The following is a 17,003-nucleotide window of genomic DNA, read 5'->3' as shown; positions in this document are numbered from 1 at the left end:
TAAGGTGTGCGAGCATCTCCTGGCAGAGACCACGGTCCCTCGCACGTCAGTGACTTCCCACACCTCAGGCTCATATTTTTATTTATTTATTTATTTATTCAAAGTTTTATATAGCGCGAACAAGATCCTTACAGATATCAGAGCGCTTCACAAAGACCGGGTAGGGGCAGTAGGAGTGAACAGAGATAATGGGAGTAGTATGGTAGTCAATAACATGGTGGGATAATAGTAACATACATAAAACATATCAATATACAATCAGGTAAACAAGTAATATAAGACGGTACAAGTCCTTGATCCCACTATAGAGGTGCACCTTGGGTGTGTGGATGGCTTATACCAAAGTCTTAGTGAAGCGAGAACACTGAGTGGGGGCATCTGGAGAGTGAATCAGCGTGTGTCATATATTGGTAGTGACAACATCAAGTTAGAGGTAAAGTGCCAGAGGACAAGGTGAACAGTGATACAAAGCAATGCAGAGTCTCTGATACAGTACCACTCATGTTCAGGAGATCTTGGCAAGAAGGATGGTTTTCACCTCTTTCTTGAAGAGTGCAGTGGAGGAGATCAGCCTAGTTTCAGGCGGGAGCGCGTTCCAAATCCTTGGTGCCATTCCAGAGAAGGAGCGCTTGTATGTTTTCTCTTTCCGGAATCTACGCGGTTTCAGGAGTAGGTTTTTTGTACTTCTATTGGACCTCGAACCTCCTGAGATAGACAACTTTTGAGCGAGGTAGTTGGGTGCATTGTGGTGCACGGCCGCGTGTGTCATAACTGCAATTTTTAGCTGTATTCTGGCTTCAAAAGGCAGCCATTTTAGAGACTTTAAGTCTGGGGATATATGCGAATGTTTTCTTGAGCCAGTAATGAGTCTTGCTGCAGCGTTCAGGGAGGCTCTTAAGGGTGCAGTTGTGGATAGCGGGAGTCCGCTGAGGGCCACAATTCCGTAGTCTATTCGAGGGATGACTAGAGATTGTACAGCAGTTTGGAAGTCTTCGGCAGGGAGGAAAGGTTTAATTTTCCTCAATGTGTTGATTTGCAAATTAGCTGCTTTTGTGGCTTTGCTAACGTGCTGCTGCATGTTGAGCTTGGCGTCGAGTGTGATGCCTAGGGATTTCGCCGAGTCCACGATGGTAGGTTGGACATTGAGTGCTGTTAGGTTATTGAGCCATGTTTGGGTGATGGAAATTTTCGCCGGGGGTGAGATGAGTAGGAACTCGGTTTTCAGAGCATTTAGTTTGAGGTGATTATCTGCCAGCCAAGATTGAGTGTTAATAAGCGTGGAGTTCAGATGTTTGATATCTTCCGGGGATTGTAGCTTTAGGTAGAGTTGTGTGTCGTCGGCGTACATATGGAATTGGACATTGGAAGCTTGGAGCAAGGTGGCGAGCGGTTCCATGACGAGGTTGAACAGTGTGGGGGAGAGGGAGGATCCTTGTGGAACACCTAGATCTGCAGGCACAGGTGTGGATAGCACATTGTCGATCTTGAACTTCTGTGACCGGTTGTGAAGGAAGGACGAAAACCATTTGAGAACAGTTCCCGATAGTCCCATTCTAGTGCTTAGCAGCTCCAGCAAGTTCTCATGTTTGACCGTGTCAAATGCTGACGAGAGGTCAAGAAGGATGAGGAGGCAGGACTCATTACGATCAAGAATTTGGAGGGCGTCATCAATTATGTGTGTCATAGCTGTTTCCGTGCTATGTTTCGCTCGGAAGCCTGATTGATGAGGGTTGAGGAGGTCAAATTGGTCAATGTGTTTAGTTAGTTGTAGTTGGACACATTTTTCCAGCAGTTTGGCCAGGGTGGGGATATTGGTGATGGGCCGGTAATTGTTTAGGTCAGACGGATCAGCTGTAGGTTTCTTGAGTATAGGCGTGACTTGCCCCACCTTGAGGGAGTCCGGAATGAGGCCTTGTTGCAGGGAGCTGTTGATGATTTTGGTCCAGAGAGGGAGGAGCAAGGGGATGAAGTCTTTTACAGCATTAGCAGGTAGAGGGTCAGTGAGGTGATTAGAGGGCTTCAAGGTGCAGAGCAGTTTGCGTATTGCTTCTTCCGAGTAGGTATCGAAATGCAGCCAAGATGCCTTGTTTTTAGGTTGAGTGTAAGACATTCTGGTGGCGTTGGGGAATCGACTTACATCCATGATGAGGTCATTTCTTATGTTGTCAGTCTTTAGCTTAAAGAAAGCAGAGAAGGCTTCACAGTGTGGGATGTCGCTTGTTGTGCTGTTTGATTGTAGTGGTTGAGTCTTTGTTTGGGTCTTGATTAGTTCGAACAGCTTTCTTGGCCTGTTTTTTGCTTGGTCCAGCTGGCGGCTAAAGAAGTCCACCTTTGTGCGCTTTATTTTCCTGAAGTAGGCGTTTCTCTTGTTCTTAAGCCTTTTGAGGTGTAATGCTGAAGGGTCCGATCTCCAGGTGCGTTCTGCCATTCGCATAGAACGCCTGTCGTCATTGAGTCTATCATCATACCAGGGGTTAGAAGTTTTGGTGGAGACTCTCTTCAGTTGCAGTGGGGCGACTTCATTGACTACTGTGTTCATAGAGTCAACGTAGTGGTCCATCAGTGATTGAACATCCGAGGCACCTGAAGGGGGAAGGAGGAGATTGCCAATGTGGGGAGGCAGGGTAGAGGGGTTAAGGTTCTTCAAGTCCCTTTTCCATGTTTTGGTTTTGATTGGTTGAACTGGGATAGGTTTAACTTTTTCATTGATAAAGAAGGTGATAATGTGGTGATCAGACCAGTCGCAGGGTTGAATCGCCTCCAGTTGTGTTGAGTTCTCTTTGGCAATGATGAGATCGAGTATCGAGCCTTTGTCGTGTGTTGGTCTATCGCATATTTGGGTGAGGTCAAGCGCATTAAGGAAAGTTTTGAGACTATTCACCACTGTGTCTTTCTGATCGTTCCAGTGGAGATTGAAGTCCCCCAGGTAGACTTGGGTTGTCTGCCATATGGTGTCTTTAACTCCCAGTCCCGGTGTCGATCCTTGACAACCACGTGATCACCCACGCGTATGTCTGCTGGCTGAGCCTTTTGCATTATGCTAACCTTTTGGTTGGTGGCATTCCTCCTGGCATGAGTGGCATCGCTGTCCAGTTCCTCTGGGCGCCATGCCGGTTCCTTCAGTATGCTATCCTGTGGAGCCTGTCGAAACAGCACATGTGATGGAGCGCAACGGGTAGTGCAGTGTGAGGTCTGGCAGTATGCATTCAAAAATCGTTAGAGGCACTCCTCCACATCTCCCCGCTTTCCACACCGATCCTCAGTGCCCGATTGAGGGTCCTCATGAAGCCTTCCACTTCCCCGTTAGCCTGAGGCCACTGTGGAGTTAGCTTGCGGTGTTGGACGTTGTGAGCCGCCAGGTAATTGTGGAACTCCCTCGCTTGGAATGGGGGGCCATTATCAGACCGTATCTCATCGGGGAGGCCCATAATTGCAAAAGTCAGGTTGACCTGCGGGAACGCCTTGGACGAGACCAGTTCCAGAATTGGGAACTTGGAATGAGAGTCTATCAGAACGATGGTGCTGTCTCCATCAAGGAAACATCCATAATCAATACTGGCTTGAGACCACAGCTCGCGGCAAGGCTCTTCTGTCAGAATGGGATGAGGCATAGGGTCGGCGCCGGTGATGGCACATGAGTGGCATGTTCGGATCATGTTGTCGACCATGGCATCCTTTCCGGAGAACCATACTTTGCTGGGGAGGCGAGCCTTCGTCTTGGCTATCGATTGGTGCCCCACATGTGTGAAATTGACTACTTGCTGCCGCAGGCTCCGTGGGACGACGATGGCTGAGCCTCCTAGCACTACCCCATGGGGGCCTTTGCTGAGTTCATTACGAACTCTCAACAGCTACTGCCTTGCCGCATTGTCCTCCTCGTTTAGCATCTGGGCCCCGTCCAGTAGGTGTTGCCACCTCCAGTCAGCTAGTGCTTCTTTAGCTTTTTCCAGATTCTCGTCCAGTGTTGTTGCAGCCCCTATCTCCTCCAAGGTCAGTGCCTCGAGGTAGGCTTATTGTGTGATCATCCGCACAAGTTCTTCGGTATCCTCTTCATCAGCGCTTGCTACCTGATGTTCCGACATGATAGGGTGACGTGACAGGAAGTCTGCCGGGTTGTTCGCCCCTGGCTGAAACACTACTTCGAAACGGTACTCCTGGAGCTGTACCGCCCACCTCTCAATCCTCGGTGGGGCCCGATGTGTTGCTACTGCAAACAAGGGGATCAATGGTTTATGATCCGCCACCACTCTGAAGTATCGCCCGTAGAGATACAGGTGAAAGTGTTGGCAGGCCCACTTGATGTTGAGGGCTTCCATCTCAATTTGTGCATATCTTGTCTCCGTCAGCACTCTGCTGCCACGGGGACCCATTATTTTCTGGAAGTCAATTGGAGGAGAACGCTGGCATCGATGACCACCTCAGTGCGGCGTCCTGGGTGAAAGTATGCCATCACGGTCTTGTCCATCAGGGCCTCCTTTATGGCTTGAAATGACATGTTGGCCTCACTTGTCCAGTTCCATGGGACCCCATTCTTTGTGAGAGCTCTTAAGGATTCCGACAGAGATGCCAGGTTTGAGATCAAACGGCTGCCTTATGTGGCCATCCCCAGAAAATTGCAGGCTTCAGTCGTGGAGTTTGTCACCTGCGCTGAGCGGATGGCAACCGCTTTCTACGGGTCAACGTGCAGTCCCTCTCGGAACAAGACGTAGCCGAAGAAATCAATCGACTCTCCGTAGAATGAGCATTGCGATTTATTGAGGGAGAGGGCGCTCTCTGCGACGCGTTGAAACGTTTGCTTCAGGTGCATGTGATGTTCCTCGAGGGTCCCTGAGAAGACTAGGATGTCATTGCTGAGGTTGATCACTCCTTGCAGACTGGAGAGGGTCTCGCGGATAGCATTCTGGAAAACCTCTGCTGCCGACGACACCCCGAAGCTCAGCCGTTTACTATATCCTCAGAAGGTGGTTATGTATCTGCTCTCCGGGACAAGTTCGAGCTGATGACATCCAGTGTTTAAATCAAGCTTGGAGAACTATTTTGCTCCATTGAGATACGCCACAATGTCGTCCATCGTTTGTGTCAGGTGTCGCGCTCTCATCACCACCTGGTTGGAAAGGCAATTGTCGACACCAGCCGGATGCCCCCTGGCTGCTAAGGTTTGGGGGCAACGACCAGAGTAGATACCCATGCAGTAGGGCTAGAGACTTTTTCAATGACCCCAACTTGTTCCAGCTTCCGTAGTTCTTCCTCCACCTGCGGGCGTAGGTGAAAAGGCACCCTTCGATGCCTCAGGGCTGTCGACCCGACCGATGTGTCGATATGTAGCTTGAATTGTTTACCCTTGCGACGTCCGAGGCCCTCAAACACCATGGGGAACTCCCGCAGGATGGCATCCACGTGGGAGTCGTGGACTTGGTTGGCGAAGAAGACCAACTCAAGGTTTTCAGCCATGTGACAGCTGAGGAGAGTACCTCTTTCCTTCCGTGACATGGCATTTGGTGGGGGATGCAGTGTCCTCCGCTTGCTACTTCCACCTCAATTACCCCTCTCAGGGGAAGCGGCTCGGTCCCGCCATACATGTAGATCTTCGCCTTGGATGGGGAGAGAGGAGGCCCGAGAGAGAGGCATTCATACTGCACACTGTCCATGACATTGACGGATGCTCCGGTGTCAATTAGTGCCTCTACTGCCGAGACTGCCATGAGGACTGAGCACATGTGAGGTGGTCTGCGGCACTGGTCTGAGCGGCTGATGAATGATACCATGAAGACATCTTCATCGTCGACATCCATCCAAAACCCAGGGCCTGGCGGGGTGGCGTCTTGTTCCATACGGTCTTCCACGGACCGTTGGCTCATGGCAGCCGAGATCAACGCTGGTGGCTGCTCTTGACCCTCCGCTTCTGCATACCTTGGCAAAGTGATTCAACTTGCCGTACTGGGAGCCTGTTTTGCCCTTTGCTTAGCAGGATCCTGTAGGCAGAGGGGAGGGGTGCTCGATGTCGCAGTTTCCAATGGGCCCCTTCGTAGGCGCTTTCGGGCTTGTGCGTGGTGATATTGGGCGTCTCTGAATGGCATCTACCCTTTCTTACTTGACGGATGGTGGTTGAGGTGGTCCGGACGTAGCTGGGTTCCTGTTTAGGGCTGCTTCCATTTCCTCTGCTTGTGCATTTGAGAGTTTGTGCAACCGTGCTAGTACCAGTATTTCGTCCAGCGACATCCTCGGTTGTCTGAGGATCAGCCGGCGTAGCAACACCAACCTGCACCCTTGTATGATCTGTGCCCATATCTCCTTCTGTTGATCGTGGAACGTGCAGGAGCTTGCCAACTTCCTCAGCCGGGCATGGAAGACCTTGATCGACTCAGTCTCTGCTTGTTTGGCCTGGCGCACCTTGAATTGCTAAAAGTCGGGATTAATTTGCGGGTCGAAGTGTCGATTGAGTACCACCACCGCCGCTTCGTTGTCATTGGCGCCCCCGTGTTACAAAGCATTTCAAACCAATTTTACAGTTCTCTGCCTCCATAGCACGAGTAGCGATCTCTTGACCGTTCTGTCAGTTTCTCTCATGCCAGTGAAGTATTAATCTAGTTGGCCGATCCACGATTTCTAGCCTGGGGCCGCTGATGCAGGGTCTGCCAGCTCACTTACCTGTGGGAGGGGCGATACTGTTGCATGGCTCAACGGCTGCGGGGGTGGTGGTGTTTGTGCGGCATCTGCCTGCAGGCCAGCAGCACCTGCCTGGGATGGTTGACTCATGTCTATGTTTGGGGGTGTGCGGCCAGTCTGCTCTTTGCGACTTGTGTGTCCTGTTGCCCTGGACCTTCACTGTGTTCCCACCCTTCTTCACTGCGCTGTTATGCTGGTCTCTGCTTGGTATTTCTCATGCCCTGGTGGTGTCTTTTATTGTCCTGAAACCCTTTTGCACAATGAGGATTTCCTTTATGGGCAGTGTGCACATTCCCCCTTCCTATTTTTTTGGATCCCTTTCACTTTCCTCCCTGAGTTTGCTGTGTTAACGTGTGTAATTCGTTTGGGGTTTTTTCACAGCATTGCTGTGGCCCGCTGGGCCTGTGCACTCTTTCAGGCTCTTCTTCCCAGCCCTGCTGCTCAATGTTTGGGAGGGGCTGCTGGAGCAGGTGTGGGAGAGAGGGGTGTGAGGGAGAGAACACACGACAGCAGCCTTCCGGTGTGCCTGTGTGCTCACCCTCGTTGCACTGACCTGGAGCAAATTACATCGGAGTGCCGACGTGCTTCTTCAGGATTAGAAGCGCCAAGAGCCTCGCGATGCAAGTGCCTGCCCGCATGAGATCCGCGGGTCAGGTTGCAGCTGCAAACTTGCTGAAGCCAGCCTGAAGAGGAGGGGCAGCATCAGGGGCACAGCGGGCGCAGGAGTAGTTTTACCGGCAGGAGGAAGGAGGGTCACCGAAGTCGCCTGATTGGCTCGCCTGCATGAGACGGTGGAACCCGCCCTCCGGGGTGATAAAAAGTGCAACTATGTATAGTGTGGGCCGAGTGGCTCCCTCACTACAATTGGGATGTAGCTGTTGTGACAGACCTGACATTGGGCTTGTGGGCCCAAGCCGACGCCTAATCAGCTAGAGGCTTGGGGGCCTGTGCTCCCGGAGCGATGCTTGTGCTCCAGCCCTCCTCCGGCTGTTAAAGGAGGGCTGCCCCTTTTCTGCCTTGGACAGGTTGCGCTGGCGGTCGATGTGATCCTGTGCTGGGAGGGGATCCTCTATTGCGCTGCGCTGTATAGTCATTTGGTGCTGCCGAGAAGGTGGTGTGCGGCAAGGAGCCAGGCTGTAATAGAACGGCCTGAACAGGCCCGGGACCAGGGCCGGACGCTGAGGTGTCCCTTCGAGACCAATGATACAATTTGTATCTCCCTGATAGCAGTCTATCCCGGAGGTGCGGCGCTGTTGGGTCCTGGCTGCCGATTCCCTTCCATATCGGGTTGTAAGGACCTGGGCAGCCTTATTGGGCACCACGGGTATAGACACTCAGGACTGCCGGTGATCACTGCATGAGAGGCCGCAGCAGCTGACACTTGCAACCTTTGCTGCATGGCCTTTGGGAGCTGCATCTGCTCGTACCCTCCTATACTTGCCTGGCAGTGTTTGAGGATTTGAAGGACCTGGGGCCCTGCTCTCGTAGGCGTTCATATTGAGAGTGATGCGCCTCTGACCACAACATTGCAACCTAGCCAGTGGTACAGTTCACACTTGTAGTGTTGCGCTCTAGTCCTTGCGGTCGCGTCATGACGCGGCACGCAAGGACGCGAGAGCAGGCGTAGGGCGCATGCGCGAGGAGCGAAGTGCGCAGGTGCGAGCGACCGGAGCGCGGAGGCAGTAAGACGCTCAGCGCTCTTCTTGCGTATGTAATTATTAAATAAACCAACGATTCCCCCACCAAATTACAAGCGTTTGTGTACTCATTAAGGAGGGAAGACTACAACATCACAGTGGCGACGAGGAGTGGGATTCCCCACAGGGAGGACATCCAGTTAAAAAAAAAAAAGAAAAAGAGAAACTCACACAGAGGAGCAGCAGAAAACAGAGCACAGGTCAGCTGACAAGGGGAGAAGAAGTACGGTGGCAGAGACATCGCAAGAGGAGCGTGGCAGAGGCGTAAAGAAGTGGGAAGCTCCCACCACGTGCACCAGAGCCAGAAACCGAAGCGACCAAGGAGGTGAAGCACGGTAGGAGGGTGGCAGTACCCCCACAGAGGTCTTGGCGGAACGAGGAGACCGCGGAGAAAGGGGAGAGGCAGAACCCAATACGGCACAAGGTGGGAACGCAAGCGCGCCAGGCAGCCCTAGAAGCCAAGGAGGGGAACCGGAAGAACAGGCCAGAATGAGCGCCCAAGCATCTTCGCTCACAGCACCGATTCCGTTTCTGCCCAAACCAGGGGAACCCCAGATGAAGTGGGAAGACTGGAGGGAATATTTCAAAAATTATCTAGAAGCCTTGGAGGATGAAAATGGCGAGGCCTTTCCCAGCGCGAGGAGAAGAAGGATACTCTTACATAACCTGGGCCCGGAGGGAATAAGAGTGTTCACAAATCTAGTGCCCATGACCAGACTGGCAGCGGACGTCGACGTTTTCAAACATGCCTTAGAGGATCTGGACAATCACTACCGTCCGGCGGTGTGTGTCTCCAATGATCATTTCAACTTCCAACAGAGAAAGCAAGAAGCGGGAGAATCCATAGATGACTACGTCGCGGCTTTGAGAAGATTGGCGATTACATGCAAGTACGGAGCACTCCAGGTCGACTTCATAAAGGATCAAATTTTTATGCACACCACCAACAAGACAGTACAAGATAAGTTGTGGGCACACGGAGAAGCGACGCTGAAGGAAGTTATCGCAATGGTAAAGAAGGCGGAACTATCGAAGCGATGTACTGACGCAGCAAAAAGGGAGAACGCCCAGAGGTCCATGGTGAACAGGATGGATGATGCAGAGTCCTCAGGAAGAAATAGAACAACGCCCGGAGATAATAAAGGAGCTCACAGATGGGCAGGGAAGCCAGGACATACAGGGAAACAGTCCATAGAAAGCAAGACCATGTGCTACAGGTGCGGAAGTGCGACTCACGCAGCCCAAGATAAGCGCTGCCCGGCGTTCCGGGCAAAGTGCATGTTCTGTGGCCTAATTAGACACTACGAAAAGGTATGTCGCAGGAAAGGGAAGAAGTCGGTAGTTAAGTATAAAGCACAGGACCAACCAGAGGGAGATGAAGAGGAACTGGATGAGGAGGACCTAGTATTGTGTATCGAGGAGCAAGTATTGGGAATAGAAGATAAGCGCTCTCGTAAACCACGTGCTGACCTGCTGATAGGGGGAGTGAAGATCAGGATTGCGATAGATTCAGGATCCCCTTACACAATAGTCCAAAGATCAGTATGGGAGGAAGAGTTCATGCCCAGCCTAGGACCCAAATTGGAGCCATCAGACATACGACCGGTGTCGTACACGCACAATCCGATCCCCATAGTGGGCTACAGGACCCTGAAGTTTGAATTCAAGGGAAGAACAGCGGAGTGCAAACTGTATGTGGCAGAGAAGGGCCCCTCGGTGTTAGGATGGATGGATCAAGGGGACCTAGGAATAAAACTGGACCCGGGAGGAGATGTGCAAATACTGCTGACGGACTGTGAGTGCTGTCCGGATCCGGAAAAAGTAAAAAGGGACTTCCCGAAAGTGTTCGGCGGAAAGGTTGGCAAACTGGAGAAATTCACGCACAAAATCCTGCTCAATGAAAACTCTCATCCAGTGTCCCACAAGGTCCGAAACGTGCCCATAGCAGTGAAGGAAGCAGTGCAACAGGAACTACGCAGACTGGAAGGAATTATTGAGCCTATTGACAGCTCGGAGTGGCTAGCGCCCTTAGTTGTGGCAAGAAAACCCAATGGCAAGGTGCGTCTATGTGTGGACCTTCGAGAGCTAAACAAATGCCTGATAGTGGAGAAATTTCTGTTGCCCCGGATAGAGTAAATGCTAGCCAGAACAAGGGGAGTAAAGTGGTTCTCCACCATTGACCTCGCATCCGCCTATCATCAAATAGACCTGCACCCATCAAGTCGGAAATTCACGTCCTTCATAACGCCCTTTGGGTGCTATCAATTCCGCAGAATGCCCTTCGGGTTGGGATCGGCCGCGGCGGTGTTCCAAAAGCTAATGCACCGCCTGTTCAAGGACGTAGAAGGCATCCAATATTTTCAAGACGACATCCTAGTGATGGGGATGGACCGAGAGGACCACGACAGGAAATTAAACAAGGTGCTGAGCGTGCTGCAAGAGAAGGGCCTGACAGCTGAATGGGATAAATGTCGGCTGGGTATGACATCTGTCACCTACCTCGGACATGAGATAGGAGGACACGGGATCACACCTAAGAGAGAGAACGTGAGGGCAATCTGCGAGGCCAGAGCTCCCGTCAGCAAAGAGGAGGTGAGATCCTTCCTGGGGATGGCCGAATATTATAGCGAATTCGTTCAGCACTTTGCCACAAAGACACATCAATTGAGACAACTTATAAGGGACAAGACGGCGTTCCGTTGGGACGAAGAAGCACAAAGAGAATTTGATGAGTTAAAGAGAAACATAAGTCAAGGGGTGCCGTTGCATGGACATGATCCCCAGGGGCAGACCATACTAACCACGGATGCCAGCGAGAAGGGGCTGGGAGCAGCCCTCGCGCAAGAGAGATGATGGTACTGTGGAGACTCTCAGCTTCGCATCCAGAGCGTTATCTCCCACAGAACAGAAATTCAGCGTGATTGAGAAGGAAATGCTGGCGGTGGTATGGGCAATGGGGAAGTTCAGGCAGTTCCTGTGGGGCACAAGATTTCGTCTACAGACAGAACACAAACCGCTGGTCAAAATGCTCACCTCGAGTGGACATGCAACCACCACCCCACGCATAGCCAAGATGACGCTGAAGCTATGGGAGTATAAGTACGATGTGGAGTACAATCCGGGGACTCGCAACAAAGTAGCCGACTACCTCAGTCGAGCCTCAGCCATGGAAGAAGCGCCAAACCCCTCGTCGGAGAATGAAGAAATGATAGCGGTGATGGAGGACTCAGAAAGAGTGATCAGCAAACAAGAATGGGCTCAGGCGTACGAGAAGGACGTGGACATAAGAGGTCAAAGAATGCCTAATCAGTGGTTGGCCCGAGAAGAGGCGGTTGAAAGAAGTGCTCCGGAAATTTTATGAAGTGCGAGAGGAGCTATCGATGAGCGACTCCGGAATCTTTTTGTATCGGGGGAAGCGCCCCAGGCATGGATGGTATCCCCGCTGACTTGTTTTTAAGTGATAGATCATCATGGTGCCAGTACTTTGAGTCTTTAGCTAACTCTGTGGCTAGGGGTGCGCCAATCCCACCCTCATGGAAAGGCGCTGAAATAATTCCGGTCTTTAAAAAGGGTGACAAATCTCTACCCAGTAACTATAGACCCATCAGTCTTATAGACTCAGCACAAAAACTCATGGGTCATTTAGTGCAAAACAAATTGCAAACATGGATAGAAGAACACAACATTTTGTCCCCATATCAAGTTGGCTTTCGGCCATGTACTAGTTCAATTGACGAGGTCTTTTACTTTATAGCACTTTTATGGAGGAACGTGGCCTTAACTAAGGGGACACTTTATGCGGTCTTTGTAGACATGAAATCGGCTTTCGATTTAGTCCCCCGTTCCAAACTTTGGAGGGTTCTCGCTGATTCAGGGATATCCCCGGAGCTATTGACTCTTCTCGTCCGCCTGCATGAGAACAACTACGCCAGAATCAGATGGGGGGTACAGGGTGAGGTGACCAACTCATTTCCTGTCGAGCGTGGTGTTCGGCAGGGGTGTGTACTGGCACCCATGCTGTTTTCATTATACATCAACGGCATAGTGGATCATCTTAACCGTTCCCCCACTGATAACCCCCTTTTTGGCTGGGGCCCGCGTGCCTGTTCTCATGTTTGCGGACAACACGTTGATTGTTTCCCGGACCCCAAGTGGGCTCCAGAAGGCTGTGAATGCGTTCGGAGAATTTTGTCAACTGCGTGGACTTGAGATAAACACCTCAAAAACCAAGTTCATGTCCCTGAATCAGCGGAAAACCTTCAAAGGCACAATTAATTTTAATGGAACTCCAATAGAGCAGGTAGAGGCATTTACGTATCTGGGAATATCTCTCCAGAGTAATATGGGCTGGAAAAGTCATATCGACATGACTGTTTTAAAATTTCACCAGCTTGCGGGTGCCTTAGCCACAAAGCACAGAGCTTCTTTTACCAAGCCAATTACACCTGCCCTAGAGATCTACAACATGAAGGTCATAAGTGCCTCTCTGTATGGTTCAGAACTTTGGGGATTTAATCATTCGAACCAACTAACAATGGCGGAGAATAAATTCCTACGCTGTTTAGTCGGGGTCCCCCAAAGTACTCCCACCATTCCGCCTTTATATGATCTTGGCAGGAAAACAATTGAGGATGTAGCACGGTTACGGCCTCTATTATATTGGAGGCGTATCTGGACAACTCCAGAACTAGTTCACTACACCCTTGCACTAAAGGATATCATTAGGGCAGATCGTTTTCATTCTATCCAATGGCTTAAAGAGATAAGGGGCCTATTAACAAAGTTGGAGCTTGACCACCTATGGGAAGATGTAGACGTCTCAAGGTTCCCATCAAAAATAATTCTGAAAAATAAGTATTGGGATATGATTTGGATGTCCGCCCATAGCACCTGTGTAAACACTAACCTAACAGGACGGTTCCTTGATTTTAAACCTCGCTCACTCTGTGAGGCTTATTGGGATAATGTAGAGGGCCCGTTTGACCGAAAGCTGTATTTCCAGTTTAGAACTGGAACTCTACCTGTAAAAGCTTTCAGTTATAAGTGGTCAGCAATTCGGGATGACAAATGCCATAACTGTAAAAATTTGACTTAGAACATAGCCCACATGTTATTTGTATGTCCCTTTTACACAAGCCCTCGTCGTAAGTGGCTAAAACCAACGTGTATCAATTTGGGCACCCGGAGATATATTGAGGCTCTAAGGATACTGGAGACGGACTGCTCACCCTGTATAGCGATTGCTGTTGCTAAATTTCTAAGGTGGGCTTGGATTATACGCACTCGCACTTTAAACTCTATAGAAGTTAGTTAATGAACTCTAAGACACCTAAAAACATATGATTGATCTTGTTTTATGTATAAATTTTAGCTGTTTTAAAATATCCTCTTTAAAAAAATGTGTTTTTTAATTCTTAAATGACAGCTATAAAGATTTAATAACTTTTTAACATTGTAATCTTTTATTGCTATTTAGTATTTATAATGTTGTGATAGGATGTATAATTTGCTTTTATGACATGCTGTTGAATAAAGCTTTGAAACTTGTTTCGGGGTGACAAAGTGGTGATCCCCACATGATTGATCCCGCTCCTGATGAGCCAGCTACATGAAGGACACCTCTGTATTGTGAAGACCAAACTGCGGGTGAAGCAAATGTACTGGTGGCCGGGACTGGACAAACAAGTGGAAAGGCACGTGAGAGACTGTGATCAGTGCCAAGGGGCGGACAAGACATTGAAGCCTCTAAGACCAGCCTTGGGAAAATTTGATCAGCCTTGCAACCCCTGGGAAGTTGTATCGGTCGATATCCTAGGACCTGTGTTGGATAACCAAGGAATGCCAAAGTACCTGTGTGTTTTGGTAGATAAGTACTCTAAATGGCCAGAAGTTCATGTTCAAGAAGAAATGGACGCTGATACAGTGATAAAGTTTCTCACCTCAGTTTTCCTGAGAGAAGGGATCCCGAGAACGATCCTGAGCGACAATGGCCCACAATTCACATCTGAGAAGTGGTACAAGTATGCAGAAAGAAATGGAATCAAACCCAAACACACTTCAGTGTACCACCCATCGAGCAACGGACAGGTGGAAAGATTCAATCGTGTGCTCATGGGGTCTATACAAGCCGCCATCATGAAGGTCAAGGACTGGGAAAAAGAGGTCCAGAGTATGATATGGGCGTACAGGATTACCCCCACCTCTACAGGGTACAGCCCCTTCCAAATCTTAAGAGGCAGGCATCCCTTTACGAAGGACAATGTAGTCTGGAGGGAGAAGACCGTCAGCAGCAAATGGTCACCTGCTGTAGTCCAGCATAATCTAGAGAAGGCCCAGAAAGTGTACACATATCATTATAACAGGAGAAGACAGGTGAAGGCTGCAGCCCTTGAAAGAGGGGAGTGGGTGAGAGTCAAGCTGGCAGTACTGAGAAGAAAAGGAGAAAGCAAGTACAGCCCACCCATGCAAGTGGAAAAAGTATATGATAGAGCGGCGTTACTCAGTGACGGAAATGTGTGGTCCCAAGACCGCATGGCCAAAATCAACAAGATCTTACAGTGGCCCGTGGAGGGAGAGAAAGACCGACAAGTTCAAGGACCGAGAGGCAGCGAAGAAAGAATGAATGCAGAGAGTGAATGCCAAGTGGAAGGAGAATCTCATTTTGAGGGAGAAGATCTGGAAGTGCCAGGTGTGGAAGAAGTGCAGGCCGAAAAGAGCATGACACCCAAGAGAAATAAACTGAGTCAGCAAAGGGACAGAATGGTGAGCCCTGCAGAAGATGGCGCCCGAGAAGCCTCTACGCCGGTAAGACGCACACATGCTGGGAGAACGGTGGTCAGGCCTGCTCATTTCAGAGACTTTGAACTGGGGCAATGTTAAACCCTGTGGACTCATAGCGCGCCTTTGTATGTGTATAAAAAGGGGAGATATGTAGTGTTGCGCTCTAGTCCTTACGGTCGCGTGATGACGCGGCACGCAAGGACGCGAGAGCAGGCGTAGGGCGCATGCGCGAGGAGCGAAGTGCGCAGGTGCGAGCGACCGGCGTGCGGAGGCAGTAAGACGCTCGGCGCTCTTCTTGCGTATGTAATTATTAAATAAACCGACGATTCCCCCACCAAATTACAAGCGTCTGTGTACTCATTAAGGAGGGAAGACTACAACATCACAACACTTTGCTCACCATGGGAAAACATGATAATAAAGAGCCTGAATTGTCATTTGACACTAAGCGATATGCAAGGAATGCAGAACTAGACTCTGTTGCTGGGCCCAGGATGTGCCCACACCAGGTGATATCACGCTGCATAAAGATATATTTCCAGAAATGAAAAACAATCTCCACACTATTGATTTGAAGATTGACCTCATTACCAATAAGATTGATTACTAAAAGGAGAAGTTGCACAAACATGAGGACATAATTGATCAACTTGTGAGCCATGTATCGGATATCGAAGATACCCAAACGACCACCAGTGAACTTCTCCTACACCTGGAGAAAGTCCTGGAAGTTGTATAAAACAAAAATGAAGATGTTGAAGTGCTGTCCAGGCATAACATTCTCTATATTTTAGGTGCCCCCTGAATCTACTGCCATGGACAAAATGGAGACCTAGGTAGAGACCATGCTTTGCTCCCTATTTGGTGATGCTCTATCGCCTGTCTTCACAATAGAATGCAAGCAATGCTGCCTGGGCCTGCAGTCTCTTTCCGTATCCCCCTCCCCTCCCTGCCACCCAAGGGGTCGGTAAAACCAATTGTGGCCCACTTGCTAAATTACAGACACATGGATACTATCCTGAGACTGGCTATAGAGCGACAAACCACACAGTACTAAGGAAATACTGTCGCCCTTCATCACGGTTTTGTAATTGTGATTGTCTGCCTACAAGGAGTTCCTACCCATCAAGCGCCTCCCCCAGAAGACTGGAGCCACTTTGTAGAAAAGGTAGGGCCGAATTCGACCAAGAACCCTTCAGTATTTGCCCGGCGTTAGCCGCCTCTCATACCATTCGAGATTACCAAACAAAGAGGCAGGCGCTGGAGACAGAAGGCAGGAAACAGGAGTTTATTCCGACGGAGCAGAACACATCAAATCAGACAACGAGGTATCTTCTCGAGGTGCTCTAACCGCATCTCTGAGGCCTGGCCTCTTATACACAAGTTTATGGCCTTATTACATTTATGACATCAGTGGTATTGCTTTGAAGTACGAAAAAGGCATCTCTGGAATCCCCGGTTCAGGCCCGTTCTCACACATATCTACAGTAGGGGTCCCCACCCAAATCTCAGCATGATGGCTATCGCGCACCTGGACATTCCGCTGGGAACAGGAATGCGGGCGATCGGTCGGATCTAAGGGTGTAGAGGCATTGATTAATCCCCGCTCCTTTGATGTGAGGCGAGGTCTTACTGGAGGGGGCAATAAACCGTATCTGTTGGGCTAGGTGATGGCCTGGGATCAGGCCGGACAATCGGACAGGGAGGAAGAGGTTATCAAAAGGGCCTGTTCTATGAATGAGATGAAAGAGTGAGGGGGTTCAGCACGGGATGTGGCCCAGGGACAGGGTCACGCTGGAGGTGCGTTTATGGCCCAAGCAGGAGAGACCGGGGGCTGTCGGGGCGCGGGGGGTGCTTGCG

The 17,003-nt window shown here is 50.1% G+C and overlaps 1 protein-coding gene across 1 annotated transcript in view; it reads left to right on the top strand.

Moving 5' to 3' along the window:
- Positions 1–17,003, top strand: part of KIAA1549 (KIAA1549 ortholog) — a 938,976-nt gene that overhangs the window by 824,691 nt on the left and 97,282 nt on the right. The gene's annotated exons all lie outside the window — the stretch shown is intronic.

The sequence above is a fragment of the Lissotriton helveticus genome, chromosome 1_1 (genome assembly GCF_964261635.1).
Source record: "Lissotriton helveticus chromosome 1_1, aLisHel1.1, whole genome shotgun sequence".
Classification (NCBI taxonomy): domain Eukaryota; kingdom Metazoa; phylum Chordata; class Amphibia; order Caudata; family Salamandridae; genus Lissotriton; species Lissotriton helveticus.
Note: the sequence above shows the minus strand (reverse complement) of the source record. Positions and strands in the feature narration are given on the sequence as shown.